This window comes from Orcinus orca, chromosome 11 (assembly GCF_937001465.1).
Source record: "Orcinus orca chromosome 11, mOrcOrc1.1, whole genome shotgun sequence".
NCBI lineage: Eukaryota > Metazoa > Chordata > Mammalia > Artiodactyla > Delphinidae > Orcinus > Orcinus orca.
The window spans coordinates 45,836,768-45,854,354 of record NC_064569.1 but is presented as its reverse complement, the minus strand read 5'-3'; the positions used below and the strand labels follow the sequence as shown (position 1 = coordinate 45,854,354).

The following is a 17,587-nucleotide window of genomic DNA, read 5'->3' as shown; positions in this document are numbered from 1 at the left end:
TTTGGTGGCAATGCAGAGGAAGGGGAAATGTGTTCCAATGTGTTTAAGGGTCTGGCTTGGAGGAAGTGAGCAGAGGAGTACTGAGAGATAAAGCTGAAAACTATAAGACATATAAGACTCAAATAAATGGAAAGATATTCCATGATCATAGATTAGAAGAATTAATATTGTTAAAAAGCCCATATTACCCAAAGCAATCTACAGGTTCAGTGTAATCCCTATCAAAATTCCAATGGTATTTTTCACAGAAACAGAAAAAACAATCCTAAAATTTGTAGGGAACCACAAAAGACCCTGAATAACCAAAGAAACTGAGAAAGAAGAACAAAGCCAGAGGCATCACACTTCCTGATTTCAAACTACATTACAAAGCTATAGTAATTAGAACAGTATGGTAATGGCATAAAAACAGACACATAGATCAATGGAATAGAATAAAGAGCTCACAAATAACCCCATGCACATATATCCAATTAATTACAACAAAGGAGCCAAGAATATACAATGGGATATGATAGTCTCTTCAATAAATGGTGTTGGGGCTTCCCTGGTGGTGCAGTGGTTGAGAGTCCACCTGCCGATGCAGGGGACGTGGGTTCGTACCCTGTTCCGGGAGGATCCCACATGCCGCGGAGCGGCTGGGCCCGTGAGCCGTGGCCACTGAGCCTGCGCGTCCGGAGCCTGTGCTCCACGCAACGGGAGAGGCCACAGCAGTGAGAGGCCCGCGTACCGCAAAAAAAAAAAAAAAAAAAAAAAAAAATCAATTAAAAGATGGGCAGGGACTTCCCTGGTGGCACAGTGGTTAAGAATCTGCCTATCTGTGCAGGGGACACGGGTTCAATCCCTGGTCTGGGAAGATCCCACATGCTGCGGAGCAACTCAGCCCATGAGCCACAACTACTGAGCCCACGTGCCACGACTACTGAAGCCCGTGCACCTAGAGCCCATGCTCCGCAACAAGAGAAGCCACCACAATGAGAAGCCTGCACACTGCAGCGAAGAGTAGCCCCTGCTCGCCGCAACTAGAGAAAGTCCGCGCACAGCAACAAAGACCCAATGCAGCCAAAAGTAAATAAATAAAATAAATTTATTAAAAAAAAAAGACAAGAGATAACAAGTGTTGGTGAGGATGTGGAGAAAAGGGAACCCTCGTGCACTGTTGGTGGGAATGTAAAGTGGAGCCACTACGGAAAGCAATATGGAGGTTCCTTAAAAAATTTATAAATAGAACTACCATGTGATCCAGTAATTCCACTTCTGGGTATACATACCGAAGGAAACAAAATCATCTCAAAGAGATATCTGCACTCCCATGTTCATTGCAGCATTATTCACAATAACCAAGACATGGAAACAACCTATGTGCTGTTGAGTGGATAAAGAAAATATGGTGTATATATATATATATATATACCTATATATATATATACACATATATACACACACACACACACACACACAGTGGACTATTATGCAGCCATAACAAAGAAGGAAATCCTTTTATTTGTGACAACATGGATGGACTTGGAGGGCATTATGCTAAGTGAAATAAGTCAGACAGAGACAGACAAATGCTGTATGATCTCATTTGTGGGATCTAAAAAACCAAACTCATAGAAACAGTGGGCAGATTGGTAGTCAGCAGAGGTGGGGGTGGGTGGGAGGTGGGGGAATTAGGTGAAGGTGATCAAAAGGTACAAACTTCCAGCTATAAGATAAGTTCTGGGGATGTAACATACAGCATGGTGACTGTAGTAGTTAACAATATTATATACTTTAAAGTTGTTAAGAGAGGAAATCTTAAAAGTTCTCATCACAAGGAAAAAATTTGTAACTATGGGTGGTGGTGAATGTTAACTAAACACACCACGGTAACCATTTTGAATATACATATATTATCGAATCATTATGTTGTATGCTTTAAACTAACACACAGTTATATGTCAATTATATTCCAATAAAACTGGAAAAAATTTAAAATAAAAATAATAAATAGTACTTAAATCCATTCCTTCCTCAATGTTCCGTTTCCACCATCTCAGGCCCTTATCATTCACCAAATTATTAAAGTAGCCTGCTAATTAGTTCTCTGCTTCCTTCTCACTGCTAACCAAATTATTATTTTTTAATATTTATTTTTTTGGCCGCACCAGGTCTTCGTTGCTGCGTGCGGGATCTTCATTGCAGCATGCAGGATCTTTAGTTGTGGCATGTGGGCTCTAGTTCCCTGACCAGGGATCAAACTGGTGCCCCCTGCAGGGGAAGCACGGAGCCCTAACCACTGGACCACCAGGGAATTCTCTAGCCAAATTATTTATTTATTTATTTATTTATTTATGGCTGCATTGGGCCTTCGTTGCTGCACTCGGGTTTCCTCTAGCTGCCACGAGCCGGGGCTACTCTTCCTTGCGGTGGCTTCTCTCTTGCAGAGCACGGGCTCTAGGCACACAGCCTTCAGTAGTTGTGGCGCGTGGGCTCAGCAGTTGTGGCTCCCGGGCTCTAGAGCGCAGGCTTCAGTAGTTGTGGTGCACGGGCTAAGTCGCTCTGCGGCATGTGGGATCTTCCTGGACCAGGGCTCGAACCTATGTCCCCTGTATTGGCAGGTAGATTCTTAACCACTGCGTCACCAGGGAAGTCCTCGCCAAATTAGTTTTAAAACATCCATCTGATCCTGCAGCTCTACTGCTTAAGCACTTCAATGGTCCCTGCCCCACCCTCCCTCACCTCTTCCAGCATAATGTTCATATTCCTTATGAATTATGGAACATAATTATGGAACATATTCCACAATGTTCATATGGTCTGCCCCCCACATAACCTCTTCACCCTCCTCTCCCATCACTCCCGTCATCATCATTCATTCTCTCATTCATTCATTCAGCAAGGATTTATGGAGTATCTACTATGTACCTCCCACCCCATGCTACAGCCGTATTTGCAGTACCTGGACACCCAATGCAACGTCCCGCCTCCCTGCGTGTGCTTTCCAACTGCCCAGCCTCCCTCTTCTATCTCCACCCTCACCCAGCCCACCTGGAAAACTCCCTCTTCTGCAAGACACAAGTCCGGTGCTACCTCCTCTCTTTCAAGCCTTCCCTGACCTCCAGGTAGAAGTGGCCATTCCACATCTCTGTCCTACAGCAAGCATGGTCTTCCACTGTCACTGCATACTACGTGGCATTTACCTGTTCATTCATCTGTCTTTACCTCTACACATTTAACTCCTTGAGGAGAGGGTTTATACGTATCTAAATCATCTTAGGTCTCTAACAGCGCTTAGTACAGAGGCTAATAGTAAAAATTCAACACAGTTTTGTTGACTAATTTCTAAGATCTTTTCCAGCTCTAAAATTCTGTGATTCAGACACAGGATAATGATCAAAAAATAATAATTGAGAATATGTCATATATTCATACCACAGCCACACAAAATTATAAATTTGGATTTTCATATTTGGGGTTTTCTTAAATATCCTGCAGGGCAGCAGGCAGCAACTGCAAATGCCATGCCAGTGTTGGCACTCTCCTGGCTCATCTCTGAGTCCTATCTGCTTTATGGGTGTTAAGTTAAAAGTTAACTCTTAACTGCCTTCCTCATCTGTATCTTTACTTCTGTAATCCTACAGAAGGCAGGGAAAGGTTCCTAGGGTGTCATGCTGCCTATTGCCACGAGAGGGCAACCGGGAGTCCACGTTTGTGTTAAAAACCTTCTGGCCACAAGATGGACCCCAAACACCAGTTTAATGGCGGCAAGGATTTGATTTCCATCGCGTGCACGTCCGACTCAGGTTACTTTTATTCCCTCTCCCTGAAAAGTGAAATCTCTCCCACAGGTGACCAAATACCTGGAAATCGTCTAGAGCTATACGTTACTTTGCTTAGGAAGAGGGAATAGGAGGAAAGCGAAGCAACACTAAGAATTTTTTAAAAATTGGCTAGAAAGAGAGGCCCTCTTCCAGGCCAAATAAAAGACCAGAAAATTGAATGTGGACTGAGGATTTAGGTGAATACAAAGAATTATCGTTAATTTGTTTAGATGTGTTAATTAATGGTGTTTTGCTTAAGGATGGTGGTTTGATTAATGGTGTTTTGCCCATGAGGGCAGGACCTGGGTCTTTTCTGGTCACCACTCTCTCAGCTCTTACCAAAATGGCACAAAGTGTGCGTTTAGTAAACAGTTGCTGAGTGAGTGAGTGAAGAGGAAGTTTAACGTCATCCAAATTCTACATACACAAAACTAAAGGGAAAACTAAAATTCTCTAAAAAAGTCCTGGGAGATGGGTGGTGAATCCTAATCACAATCATCAAATTATATCCTTGAAAACCTGGTGCTCTCATCATGGCTCAAACAACCAAAATGAACGTGTTTATGAACTGAGGAAACTTGTGCTTGGCAAAGACTTCTGGGCCAAGAAGACGGTTAAGCCGTGTGCTGCTACTTGGCCCTGGGTGGGCTGGCAGGTGGGAAGGGGAGCAAGGGGTGGGGAGCAGAAAGCAAACCTTCCAGATGCGCTTGGAGGAAGCGGCTTTATTGAAGGGCAGCAAACTCAGGAGAGGAATTTTTCATGTTATTTCTAGACAGACTCTAGAATTTGTATTCTCCTTAGATGCTTTCAGGTCCTCCCATTAAAGATGGGTGGTAGTGGGCTTCCCTGGTGGCGCAGTGGTTGAGAGTCCGCCTGCCGATGCAGAGGACACAGGTTCGTGCCCTGGTCCGCGAAGATCCCACATGCCGCGGAACGGCTGGGCCCGTGAGCCATGGCCGCTGAGCCTGCGCGTCCGGAGCCTGTGCTCCGCAACGGGAGAGGCCGCAACAGTGAGAGGCCCGCGTACCGCAAAAAAAAAAAAAAAAAAAAAAAAAAAAAAAAAAGATGGGTGGTAGTTATTTACCTCAAGGAAGAGATTTCCATTAAAAATCACGATTCACACCCAGATAGTAAGAAAAGACTGTGCTAGGGGGGTGCATGGTACTTCCCTTCAGAAGACCTAAGCAGGAAAGGCTGTCCAGGGAGCCTCATCATTGTCTTAGTTTTGTAGCCCCCAAAAGAAATCATTCCATGTCCTGCTTTTCATCTTCATAGAGTGCTGCTGTTTCTCCTGTGCTAAAAGAAAACTGTTGAGAGGCAGGCTGATTACAGGAGGGATTTTTAACCAAAAATTAAATGTTAGTACCCAATCACCCACAAAATGTATGTGACATTCCCGGGCTCCCCCCAGCTAAAGGTGGTCCCCATATTATTCTCTGTCACGGCACCTGCAAATGTGCTTCACAGCACTGATGACAGCCGTTAAGTATTTCATTTGTTTGTTTACTTGTTTATTATCTTCTCCACTAGACTCTAGGCTCCCTGAGGGCAGGACCTGAGTCAGTTCTGTTCACCACTCTCTCAGCTCTCAGCAAAACGGCACAAAGTGAGCACTTAGTGAAGAGTTGTTGAGTGAAAAAATGAGTGAAGAGAAAGTCTAGTGTCATCCAATTCTACCAAATGCAAGAAGGGGAAAATAGATTCATGGCTGGTTTCCTGTGTTGAACATCCTTTCAGGAGTGAACAGTACTATTAAGATGACTGATCTTTTTCAATAGAGTCCAATTATAATTACTGTTCATTTACCTGTGTTCTCCTGGAAGGACTACTTAAGCCAATTACTAACATTAAAACATAGAAATGTAAAATTTCACTGTTGAGATGGCAATCTATTTAAAATGTGTCCTAATTTTACGCTCTTGTTAGAAGGTTCTCCTGACAAATCTCTTTATAAAAGCTGAGTCCTCCCCTAATTGAGCCTAATCATGGTAGAACCATTAGTATTACTGCACAGACCTGGCCTGGGGAGGGAGCTAGTCCCGAGCTGAGACCCAGCTTGGCCACTTACAGCCTAGTGACCTGGAGCAAATCAGCTTTCTCAAGCTTCCATCTCCCCACCCAGTAACGCCTCCCATCAGGCTATGTGCCTGGCACATCTGGACCCTCAGAACTATTCAATCCCCTACTCTCACTGCCAGCCAAGAGTAGCCAAGCTACCCAATGTAAGGCCAACTGGCCCGAGGCAGGGGAACACAATCAGATTCACAGGTTGCATCAGACCGAAATTCTCCGGACCACCCAGTTCCAGACACTGACCTGGAGACATTACGGACCACCCAGTTCCAGGAACTGACCAGGGGACTTTGCACCGGGCCCAGCCTTCCCGCCTTTCAAGGGGCGCGACCAACGGTCCCCCAGGATACCCGAAAAGACCACCAAATAAGGAATACCCTGCGCCCTCCCAGATTCACCACACCCCTTTCCCTTCTTCCCCTATAAATTCTGCCCAAACCCTCGCCCGGGCGCGACTTCTCGGGCCCCTTTCTCTCGGACCAGTGAACCTCGCCCGGGAGCGCTCCCTAATAAAGCTCACTCGAAGCTTTCCTCTGTTTCGCGGTGCCGTTTGTTAAGATCCGACCTTACACCCAAGACACGTCAGACTTACTCATCCAGGCATTAGTAACATTCTACTTCTTAAGAAATAAGAACGCAGGCCACATCACCGTCACCCCAACTCAAACTCTCTCCCCAGCCTCCATTTTTATAATCGCCTCAATATCAGATGGCCGTCCGTCCACAACGCACACGCGCGCTCCCTACCTCAGCTGCTCCCACTTACACAGAACAACACTCCTCCCTCTGCCGTCCCCACAGCCTCCGACTGCAACTTTTTACTTTATTGCTCAATGTGGCCAAGTGTTCAAGGGCCAAAGAGGGTAAATGTGTTATAGAGGCTAAGGTTTCCCTAATCCAGTGGGCCGCAGTGAAGGGCTATGGGTACAACATATAGGCACACACATGGCAGAACAGGCAAATTTCTTTCACTTTCAGAAACGCTTACAAATCCATTAGGAAAGTCAATTAAGAAAAAGCAAACTACCCAATAGAAGAAATGAAGCATAAGAACAGAAAAAGAACCCTATGAAAATATGTTCAGGCTTACTCATAATTAAGACGAATCAAAACCATGAGGCACCATTTTTCAGGTATCAGATTAATAAAAATTAAAACCGATAATGCCCCGTGTTGGCAGCAGTGTGGAGAAACAGGCATTCTTATACACCTTTGACCGAAGTCTAAGCTGGGCAATTAACACTATCAAAAATTTAAATACAAAACAACTACATTAGTTCAGCTTTTGTTCATTCAGTCACCCATTTGAAAAGTGAAAAGAAATAGACATTTCTCCAAAGAAGACATACACATGGCCAAGAGGCACATGAAAAGATGCTCAACATCACTAATGATCAGAGAAATACAAATGAGGTATCACCTTCCACTGGTCAGAATGGCCATCATCAAAATCTCTACAAACAATATGGGACTTCCCTGGTTGTCCAGTGGTTAAGACTCCAGGCTCCCAATGCAGGGGGCCCGGGTTCGATCCCTGGTCAGGGAACTAGATCCCGCATGCCACAACTAAGACATGGCGCAGCTAAATAAATAAATAATTTTTTTTAAAATCTACAAACAGTAAATGCTGGAGAGGGTGTGGAAAAAAAGGAACCCTCCTACACTGTTGGTGGGAATGTAAATTGGTACAGCCACTGTGGAGAACAGTATGGAGGTTCCTTTAAAAACTAAAAATTGAGCTACCATATGACCCAGCAATCCCACTCCTGGGCATACATCTGGAGAAAACCATAATTTGAAAAGATACATGTACCCCAATGTTCACTGCGGCACTATTTACAATAGCCAGGACGTGGAAGCAACCTAAATGTCCATCGACGGCGGGATGGATAAAGAAGATGTGGTATACATATAAATTGGAATATTATTCAGCCACAGAAGAATGAAATAATGCCATTTGCAGCAACGTGGATGGACCTAGAGACTGTCATACTGAGTGAAGTAAGTCAGACAAAGACAAATATTATATGAAATCGCTTATATGTGAAATCTAAAACAATGGTACGTTTGAACCTATTTACAAAACATAAATAGAGTCACAGATGTAGAAAATAAACTTATGGTTACCAAGAGGGAAGTGGGGGGCAGGAGGGGTAAATTGGGAGATTGGGATTGACATATACACAGTACTATATATAAAATAGATGACTAATAAGAGCCTATTGTATAGCACAGGGTACTCTACTTAATGCTAAGTAATGACCTATATGGGAATAGAATCTAAAAAAGTGGATATATGTATAACTGACTCACTTTGCTGTACAGCAGAAACACAACATTGTAAATCAACTATATTCCAATAAAAATTAATTATAAAAAATAAAAATTTAAAAAAAGTGAAAAGAGAATCAACAGATTGGGAGAAGATATTATTTAACCCATAACAGACCAGTAAGCACGAAATATAATGAAATTCTGTAAATCAATAAGGAAAGTGAGGCAGGAGATAGATGGGCTCCAGGTTAGACATTTACAGCCAGCCTCCTGTTTACACTTCCTGATAAAAACAACAACAGGAATACGGTAAATAACTGGACTTCGCCTCCGGTGGACACTTTAAGATAACAGTAATGGCAGAGGCAAAGAGGAGCTGAGTTCTGCCCAGATAAAAGATAAAGAGACCACATATTTCTCATTCTTGAGGTCAAGGAGACCTTACCGACTACACATGCGCAGAAAGGCTCCTCAGGGATCAAAAAGGGAGGGGGCACCACCCCATAGTAGGCGATGTCAACCTACCCATAGGCCTCCTCGCTAGAATCCATCTTGGCTAAGAGATGCCCACGCGCGCACAGGGGAGGACCCTAAGATAAACCAAATACGGACTCAGCGCCAGGCAAAGCAAGATGATTGGCCAGAGGAAACCCGGAAGAAATGCCCTATACAAGTGATTCAAACTAGCACGAGGGCGTGACTCTCTCTCTGAGCCCGCCCCTGTGTATCCACACGTACACTTTTTCCTCCTAATAAACACTTTACTTGTTTCACTACTTTCCGTCTCTTTGAGGAAATTCATCTCTACAAAAGCGATGGGCCAGGGCCTTGTCACTGGCCACTGATCTAGTTACTAGGATTCAGCGCTCTCACTGTCTCGGCCTGACTTCAGTCTCTGGCTGGGTAAGTAACCGAAATCCTGCTTCAAGCCGCTAAAGGCCGAGGCCACCGGAGATCACAAAGGACAAACACTCCAACAGGAAAAAAATGGGCAAAGGCAATTCACACGAGAGGAAACATGCATGGCCACAAAATACATGAAAAGACACCCAATCTCATGAGTAATCCAAGAAATGTGAACGAAAACCACAAGAAGCATTTCACATCAAACTGGCAAAATTAAATGATTGGACAATACCAAGTGTATTGGTGAGGATGTCCAGTAACTGACTGCAGTGAGAGTGTAGAACCACTTTGGAGAACAATGTCTAATATCATTGAAAATTCTCATATTCTGTGAACAGCTGTTCCCTCATAGGCAAATACCCTAGAGAAATCCCCAGACATACACAATCAAGAGAGATACACAAGAATGTTCACCGCTGCACTGTTTGTAACAGAAAAGAAACTGGTACACCTTTAATGTCCATTAACCAGGAAATGGATATATAATTTGTGGTGTATTCATATAATTTGAAGTTATTTGGTACTGAAAAGAATAACTTGGTATTCTTTTCAGTACTGAATAACTTCAGGACTGAAATGGTATCAGCATGAAAGACTCCCAGAAATATAATACTGAGGAAAAGATGCAAGTATCAGAAGAATATATACAGCAAAGTACTACTTAGGTAAAAGTAAAAACATTCAGGGACATCCCTGGTGGTCCAGTGGTTAAGAATCCACCTTCCAGTGCAGGGGACACGGGTTCGATCCCTGGTTGGGGAACTAAGATCCCACATGCCGCGGGGCAACTAAGCTGCACGCCACAACTACTGAGCCCACGCGCTCTAGAGCCCACACACCGCAACTACTGAACCCGCGTGATCTGAGGCCTGCACACGGCAACGAAGAGCCCATGTGCCGCAACTAAGACCCGCTGCAGCCGAATAAGTTAATTAATTAAAAAACAAATAAATAAAAACATTCAAAGCATTGCATGGGAACAATAAATACCAAATTTAGGATCCTGGCATCCTCGGGGTAGAATAAGAGGGATGGCGATCAGGCTTGTACAAAGGAGAATTTATGTGTGTTAACAATGTTTTTAAGCTGTTTTTATGCTTTATGTCTTTTCATATGTCTTAAGGAGTGCAGAACAACATTTTTTTAATTTATGTACACGTACTTTCACCTAACTCCACTGCTAGGAATTTATCTTACATACACACTAGCATATATACAAGTATGCAACAATCTATACAAAGATGCTTATTATAGCAGTTTTTAAGGGGAAAGAAAAAACTGGAAACAACCTAAATATGGGAATATTATATAAAATATTCAATGAAATGCCAGAGCTAGACAATCATTTAAAAGACTGAGATAGACCTGTATGCCAAGATATATATTTAAGTGGGAAAAATCATCACAGAACTAGACCATTTGTGTTAAAATATTACATGTATATACACACACACAACATAAAAACTTTCTGGGTCATAAGAAACCATTAACTTTGATCGTCTCAGGGGAGTAAGATTGGGTAATGAGAGGGGACTTCTACTTTTCATTTTACACCCTTCAGAAAGATTTGCATGTCTGTTTTTACCATTAGTGTGTATTACCTTTCTAATGCAAATAAATAAATCAGTGGAAAAAAATAAATAACAGCTATAAGATTAGGATGCTAACCTACCAAGATTTTATTTTAAAAGCAAAAATCACATGTAATTCTTTGAATCATTTTTTATACTTATCTCTTTGGGGAAATGATAGCACTCAAAGAAATGAATCCTACAGGTGGCTGCTTTGAACAGGATGCTGAACAGTACGGCAGTGAGAGTACATTATTGTGGCTCTTTCACAGCTTTATATAACTATCTGCAGAACAGGTTACACGATTTGTCTACTTCCAATCACCGTTCTGAAAACCATAACCTGTTTTCTGACCTCAAAGGGTTTGTTTTTCAAGAAACACATTCAAAAAGGAAATAAGGACTCAAAGCACAGTGAGTATGCAGAGCACCCCGGCATACCAGCCGGGGTGGTTCCTGGGACCAGGGACACCAGGAGTGGCTGTTGATCGTGTCTGACCAGAGACAGCACCCCAGGCCTTCCGTGTCCGAGCGCCTGCTGGTCCTGCTCAGCTGGTTCATGCTCCAGGCAGCAGCATCACCAGAGACAACACTTAACCTGCATGATGGGGGTCTGTGAAGCCTTCTTGGGCTCCAGCCAGGCCTTCAAAGTCAGGAAGTTTGTGGCTGAAAAGGAGGGGAAAGAAGCTGAGTGTAGAGACAGAGGCTCTGGGTGCGGGGCCATCCCAGAAGCACAGCCTCATTTCCCAGCCTGGCCTGGGGACCAGCAGTAGGAGCAGAGCCCAGCGATCGAGAATCGAGCAATCGAGCCTCCTGATTCCACTGAAACCAGAACTCGGTTGCCTGTATCTGATTTGACTCCTGGTAAAATTTATTTCCAAAAAATAAAGGGCTGAAAAGATTTCCAAAGTGTGGAAATCTTTGAACTCGAGGGTACCGCTAGACACGTGCTTGGTTCTCAAACATAATAATCAAACCTTTTACAAGATTTCTTCCATTTTTCAGGGGGACAAAAAGGCCTGACAATAACCGCCCTCCCGAACCTTGCAGGGCAGCTTGGAAGGATCAAATGAGGTAACAGCCATCTTCAGCTAAGAGATCCTTAGGAAACAAATGGATTATTTCCTTCCTTTATAACGGAGGGTATCTCCGGTTCAAATAATCAGTCACGCAAAGACTGTTTCTTCTAGAAGGAGAAGAAGATGAAGGCGACTTGGGTAAGAAGAAAAACCACAGCAACAACAGTTCAGTTACGATTTAAGAAGGGAGAGGCTCTGTTCGAGTGCCAGTCACTTAAATGAAATGGGGGTGCGGGGAGTGAGGTGGGAAGGGCAGTGCAGAGAGGGAGGACACTGGGATTAAGCGCACGCTATGTGCCAAACACCGTGCAGTGTGCAACAGGCTTCATGTGTTTCCCGTAATCTGCACAGAATATGATAACAGGTGTGCTTCTCCCATTTTACAGATCAGAGAGAATCAACAACGTAGCCGAGGTCAGGCAGAGACACTACTCACTGAGGCTGCATGTTCCTCCACAGCCTCCCCACTGGCTCCTCCCCCTAAACGTGGGTGTTCCCAGGCCCTGGGTCTCCTTCTCCCTTTCTGTTATCTCCCTTTAAAATCTTGGGTCAGGGCTTCCCTGGTGGCGCAGTGGTTGAGAATCTGCCTGCTAATGCAGGGGACACGGGTTCGAGCCCTGGTCTGGGAGGATCCCACATGCTGCAGAGCCACTAGGCCTGTGAGCCACAACTACTGAGCCTGCGTGTCTGGAGCTTGTGCTCCGCAACAAGAGAGGCTGTGATAGTGAGAGGCTCGTGCACCTCGATGAAGAGTGGCCCCCGCTTGCCACAACTAGAGAAAGCCCTCGCACAGAAACGAAGACCCAACACAGCAAAAATAAAATAAATTAATTTTTAAAAAAAATCTTGGGTCATTTCACCCCTTGGGTCATCTCCGTGCAGATCCTCTGTTCTGATTTCCAGCCCCTTGGACAGTTCCCAGTTAAGATCCACTCCCCTTACAAACCCAACATTTCTAAAAGGAGCTCTTCACCTCACCACTCACATACCCCCTCCTCCCAGCATCCCAAGCTCAAAATCACCATCACTTTTGGTCATTTCTCCTGCATATACACAACCCCTCAATGATCTCAATTCTTTCTTCAAAAGCTCTCTTACCCTTCACTTTTCGTTTCTACTTTTTCTCTTCACAGCCTAGCACTGTGAACCTTCCGTCTCCCTGGTCCCCGCAGAAGCCTCCAGCTGGTTCCCTCAGGGTTTTCAGTTCACCTGTACACTGCCGCCAGAAACATCACACCTCGTACCTGCCCTTCACCTTCACTGGATGCCAGGCTGCCTTCATCAAATCGAGTCCGCGCTCAGCCCTGCTCCCTAGGCTGCCTGCATCTGGCCCCGTGTCTTTCCAGCCTCCAGCCCCATCCTCCACTCCTCTGTTCCACAGTTTAGCAAAGGATTGCTTGCTGCACACACCCCTCCAACACCAAGCTCCTTTCCTCCCCTCTCCTCCCCTCCCCTCTCCTCCCCACTTGTGGCCCCAGTGCCCCCAGGAGGCTGTCCCCTCCTCCCTCCCGCCACCTCTCAGTTCAGGCCTGCCAGCCCTCCCCTCAAAGCCTGCAAGACTCATTATCTGTACTGTTCATCAGGCAGTAATTATGTACTGCCTTGTAACTCTTCTATTTAGCCTGGAACAGGCTTTGAAACATGCTAGTGCTATGTAATCTCTCACAAGTCTCTATCTCATCACCCCCAAACAGTATAAACCACTTGAAGAAGACCGTCTAATGGGTCTAGTAGGTTTCTCCCTGCGGTGCCTAATACTTAGATAGTAGGTGCTCAACACGTGTTGATCTCCTTTTTCTTCCCACATACATTGGCCTCAGACAAATAGCCAGGACTGGTCAGAATAACAAGCGTCAGCCTTGGAAGCCTGATTTTGGCCACAACAGATCTCCCACAGGACAGTTTCATGTTGACCCCTCAGCTGAGGGCTCCCCAGGGGCATCCAGGGCGCCAGCAGCTTTCAGGGGGAGCTGGTCTCCAGAGAGGTCTCTGACCCACGCCGCCAACCCGGGTTGACTCTGCTTCCTTTGGTGATCATACTTCCATGTCCTTCCCCGGTCTCCAGCTAAAAGGAAACATCCCCGAGTATGGGGTGGGGGTGGGATGGGAGTGGGGGGCTCCCTAAACCCTGACGCTCTCATTAGTGAAGCCACCTCCAGCCAGCTCGGGGCCGTCAGAAACACCCCGGGGCATCCCTGCCCTTGGGAGAGAAAGAAGACACTGCACCTTTAAGTCTGCAGCCAGTTGAGAAAAACAAGCTGTGATTTATATAAGCGGGAAAATCATGTGATTTGCAGGAACGCTCCCTCCTCCACCGGCCCCCTCCCGGTGTCGCCTCCAGCCCTTCCCATAGGGGCCCAGGCCGCCGGGCTGGGCTGGAGGGGAGGGGGCCAGGCGGGCGGGCCAGGGGGCGCCCCGAGCCTCTCTGAGCGCCGGAGCCCCGCGAGCCGGGGCGCGGCCGTGACCGAGAAGGGCCTCGGTCCACGGTGCCTCATTCCTGCGGCGCTGCCCGGTGGCCCCAGACGCCGGCGGAGGGCGGTGTTCGGCCTCGGGGCACAGCGGTTTGCTCCCCAGCGTTCTGGCGGTGGGTCACGTTCAGGAGCGCTGGAGACGCCCCTACCCGGCCCCGCGGTCTGCGCCCCGGGTCGCAGCTGCCCGCGACCGCGCCGCCCGAGCATCCCCTGCCCAGGGCCGGGGGCCGCCTGCCCCCTTCGGGCCAAAGTGTGCGACAGAGAAACAGGCTCTCCCTCAAGTACTCCGGGAGAAAGAAACACCAGGGGCCCCCACGGACTGGCTCCTGTGTCCCGGAACACCCAGCAGGGGGGAATGCAATTTAAGAAATAACTTGATCGGGAAAGGGCATGATGAAAACCAGCCATTTCTAGAGCTGAGAGGCGGTTGTGTTTAGCCCAGAGGACCTAGCTTTCAGGAAAAAAAAAAAAAGACCGATGTGGCCTTTTCAGGCAGAGCCAAGGAAAATAAATCGATGATTTTAAGGCCCTAAGAACCAGCACAGATCTTTTAAATATTAGAGGGAGGGTGGTGTAGCTACAAGGAGCCCAGGCCCACGCCCACGTGGAGTTAACTCTGACAACTTATGAAGGAAAGGAAATGCTTAGATCCTCCTGAGATGCAGAAACTGTAGAGTGGGCAAGACTTGGAGAGGCCATCTCAGCCATCCCCCTGTCTCTGGAGGAACACTATACCAAGCCCTTCCAGGAAATGCTTACAGCAGGAGACGATTAACCATCACTTCCAAAACCAAGCCCAAGCGAAGTTGGGGGATGAGAGCCTCCCACAAGGCATAGAGCTGGGAGGGGAGGAAATATCTCTCTCAGTGCCGTGTCTTTTCCCTAAACCACAGTAATGGGCCCTGAAATTGTCCAAGGAAGGTGACCCATGGTTTCTTAGAGTAACCAGTTCCAGGAGTTAAACCTTGTCAGAGAAAAGATTTGAGTTCCATTTTATTTTCCCCCACTGGTTATCTGCTGGGGATGAGGCACAAGCCAGGCGCTGTCACATGGAGAAAAACATGATGCAATTACCAAAGTTGCTAATGCATCATCGTGCGATGACCTCCGCATCACCAGCACAGCTTGGCGAATTTCAGTCCACCCTCTATCCCACAGAGCCAGCTGGACCCTGAGAGGTCATTCTGGCCCTCCTCCTGTCTCCCCTCCCTCCCCAAATGGAGGGTCTTTATGCTGAGACAGTTTCCAGAACAGTGCCTAATGCCCTCTGTCACACCAATGGTAAGATCCTTCCTGAAGCAGAAGGCTCAAGTTAGGCAAATATTCTTGATTATTCTTTAAATCCTGAAGAAGAAAAATAGTAGTTGACATAGGGATTCAAGAGAACAGCACTCCATGCGTTCGGACAGATACCAACTTCATTCATTCAGTTATTCAGTAAGCAGCTTCTGGGTGCCTGGCCCTGAGCCGGGCACAGGGGGACCATGGGAACAGCACACACAATGCCCCTGCCCTGAGCCCTGACTTTCTCCTCCCCCACTGGCCTCCCCAGACAGGAGCCTTTGAAAGACTTTCCTCTCCCCACCAGCATATGTATGTCCCCTCCCCAGCCCACACCCAGCTTGTGTTGCCCCCAATTCCAGCTGCATATGTCTCACTTGTCTGCCAAGAGCTTCTTATATCAGAAGGTGATAGCTCTCTGGTGATTGGGTGGTGGGTATAAGAAATAACCCAAAGGCCTGTCCAGAAAGTGAGATCAAAGTTGGCAGCCTCCTGGGCCCCTCCCACAACTTATAATCAGTTCAGGCCCCGCTTCATTCCGTGCCCCTTACTCTCTCTCTTTCTTTGCTCTTTTTCTGATAGAGCCGGCTGTCCCCCATCCAGGTCTCCTCTTTCCTAAGCTTCCTGTGCCAGAGGCCTGCCTATCCTCAGAGCCCTCCCTTATTAATCCAGGTGCCATCTTCTTAAGGCAGCCTCTCTGCTTCCACAGGCGGCCCCAGCGTCCAGCCCTGCGCAGATGCGGCGCCAAGGTCTCTTCTGTTGCCGTAAGGCTCCTCGTTGAGGGTGCTCAGACCTCCACCCTTAACCACAGGCCTGCCAACCTCCATCTTCCAACCCCCACCCAGACCATACCAGCCCCTGCCTTATTCCAGTCCTTTCCTGAGTTCGGTTTCTGGCTTCCCTGGGCCATTCACAAGCACAGCCTGATAACGTGCAAAAGGAGATCTGGCAAGAAGCCTGTGGTGAACAAACAATTTAATGAACAAACAGAAATGATGGCTCCAAACTGAAAACTCCCTGGAAGCCACAAACTCTGTTAGTTTCAAAGAAGCCAGATCTGGACCTCTGAGGGCTGTTTTGTTTGTTTGTTTGTATTTGTTTTTGTTTTTTTTAATGCACCAAGGAGGCCAATGAGTGAATGAGTGAAATCAACTCATCTCGGACACTCTCTTTCAGGAAACGGGGCCTCAGAAGAAAAAAGGCATCCCAGCCCCTGCCAAATTCCATTCTGTTTCAAATTAGCCTCCCAGCAAAATGAGGGGGCTGTACTAGCTGGTCTTCAACACCCTTCTAGCACCGAAGCTCTGAGGCTCTGCAGTTCCCCCAAACAACCGATTTCAGAACCCATCCACATTCTCCTAATGGAGTAGAAAATGCATCTGTGCCCTGGGCCTGAGTCCGCAGCTGAAGCTGAGAATTAGGCTTTCACTACAGTGTTTTCAGGCCTGTTTTCCCTCTTTCTCCTTTCCCTGAAAGGGCCTCTGGTCTTTCCCAAGCTGCCTGAGTAGAAGGGAACACACAGCTCCCCCAGAGCAGAGGGGCCCATCAAAGGGAAAGCTGGCCCGGCCCCAGGACAGACTTGCCTGTGATTCTGCAGCGACATTCCTCCCTCCCAACCTGCAGGGAACTTCTGGAACTTCTAAACGGCACATCCTCGGGCCAGCCCAGGCCCCTCAGCACCCTGCACCCCAGTTTACAAGCTTTTAGTGGCAACTAACACATTTGGCAAACCTCCTCAAGTGTGAGCCAAGCCGGGCCCTTTTCCCCAGGACCCAGCTAACGAAGGGATGCTGGGCTGGGACCAAAATGGGATCCAGCTAGTCAAGCCCTGAGCCTTGGTTCTCTGGGCCAAGGCTGGAGAGGACCAGAGGGAAATGTCCTCGGTCGGCCCCACCTCCACCATGCAGGCTGGTCCTGAGATCTCTGGATGCATCAGTAATTCCAGGCAGGGCTCCATCCCCGGCCCACACTTAGCCCAGGACCTGGTGAGGGAATCTCCAACGTTCCCGGTGACACGAAGCTCGCCTTCCATGCCAGATTCCTCTGGGATCTCTGGGTGGGAGCAGCCAGACCCTCTCGTTGGGCTCCTGCTATGTCTGGAAGTTCCCAAAAACATCTGTCTCCAT

General features: G+C 47.0%; 2 long non-coding RNA genes across 3 annotated transcripts in view; one reads left to right on the top strand and one right to left on the bottom strand.

Moving 5' to 3' along the window:
- The window catches only part of LOC125960401 (uncharacterized), a 58,182-nt gene that overhangs the window by 19,199 nt on the left and 21,396 nt on the right, over nucleotides 1-17,587 (bottom strand). Inside the window, exon 4 of one of the 2 annotated variants that reach the window (XR_007470002.1) lies at nucleotides 4,532-5,113. The exons of the other annotated variant lie outside the window; for it this stretch is intronic. This is a non-coding gene — a long non-coding RNA (uncharacterized LOC125960401). Of the gene's footprint in view, nucleotides 1-4,531; nucleotides 5,114-17,587 lie in introns of those variants that run through there. 2 annotated transcript variants of the gene reach the window in all.
- Nucleotides 10,972-12,584, top strand: LOC117203938 (uncharacterized). The gene is made up of 3 exons (XR_004486909.2): nucleotides 10,972-11,494; nucleotides 11,636-11,847; nucleotides 12,096-12,584. It is a non-coding gene; the product is annotated as an uncharacterized LOC117203938 (long non-coding RNA).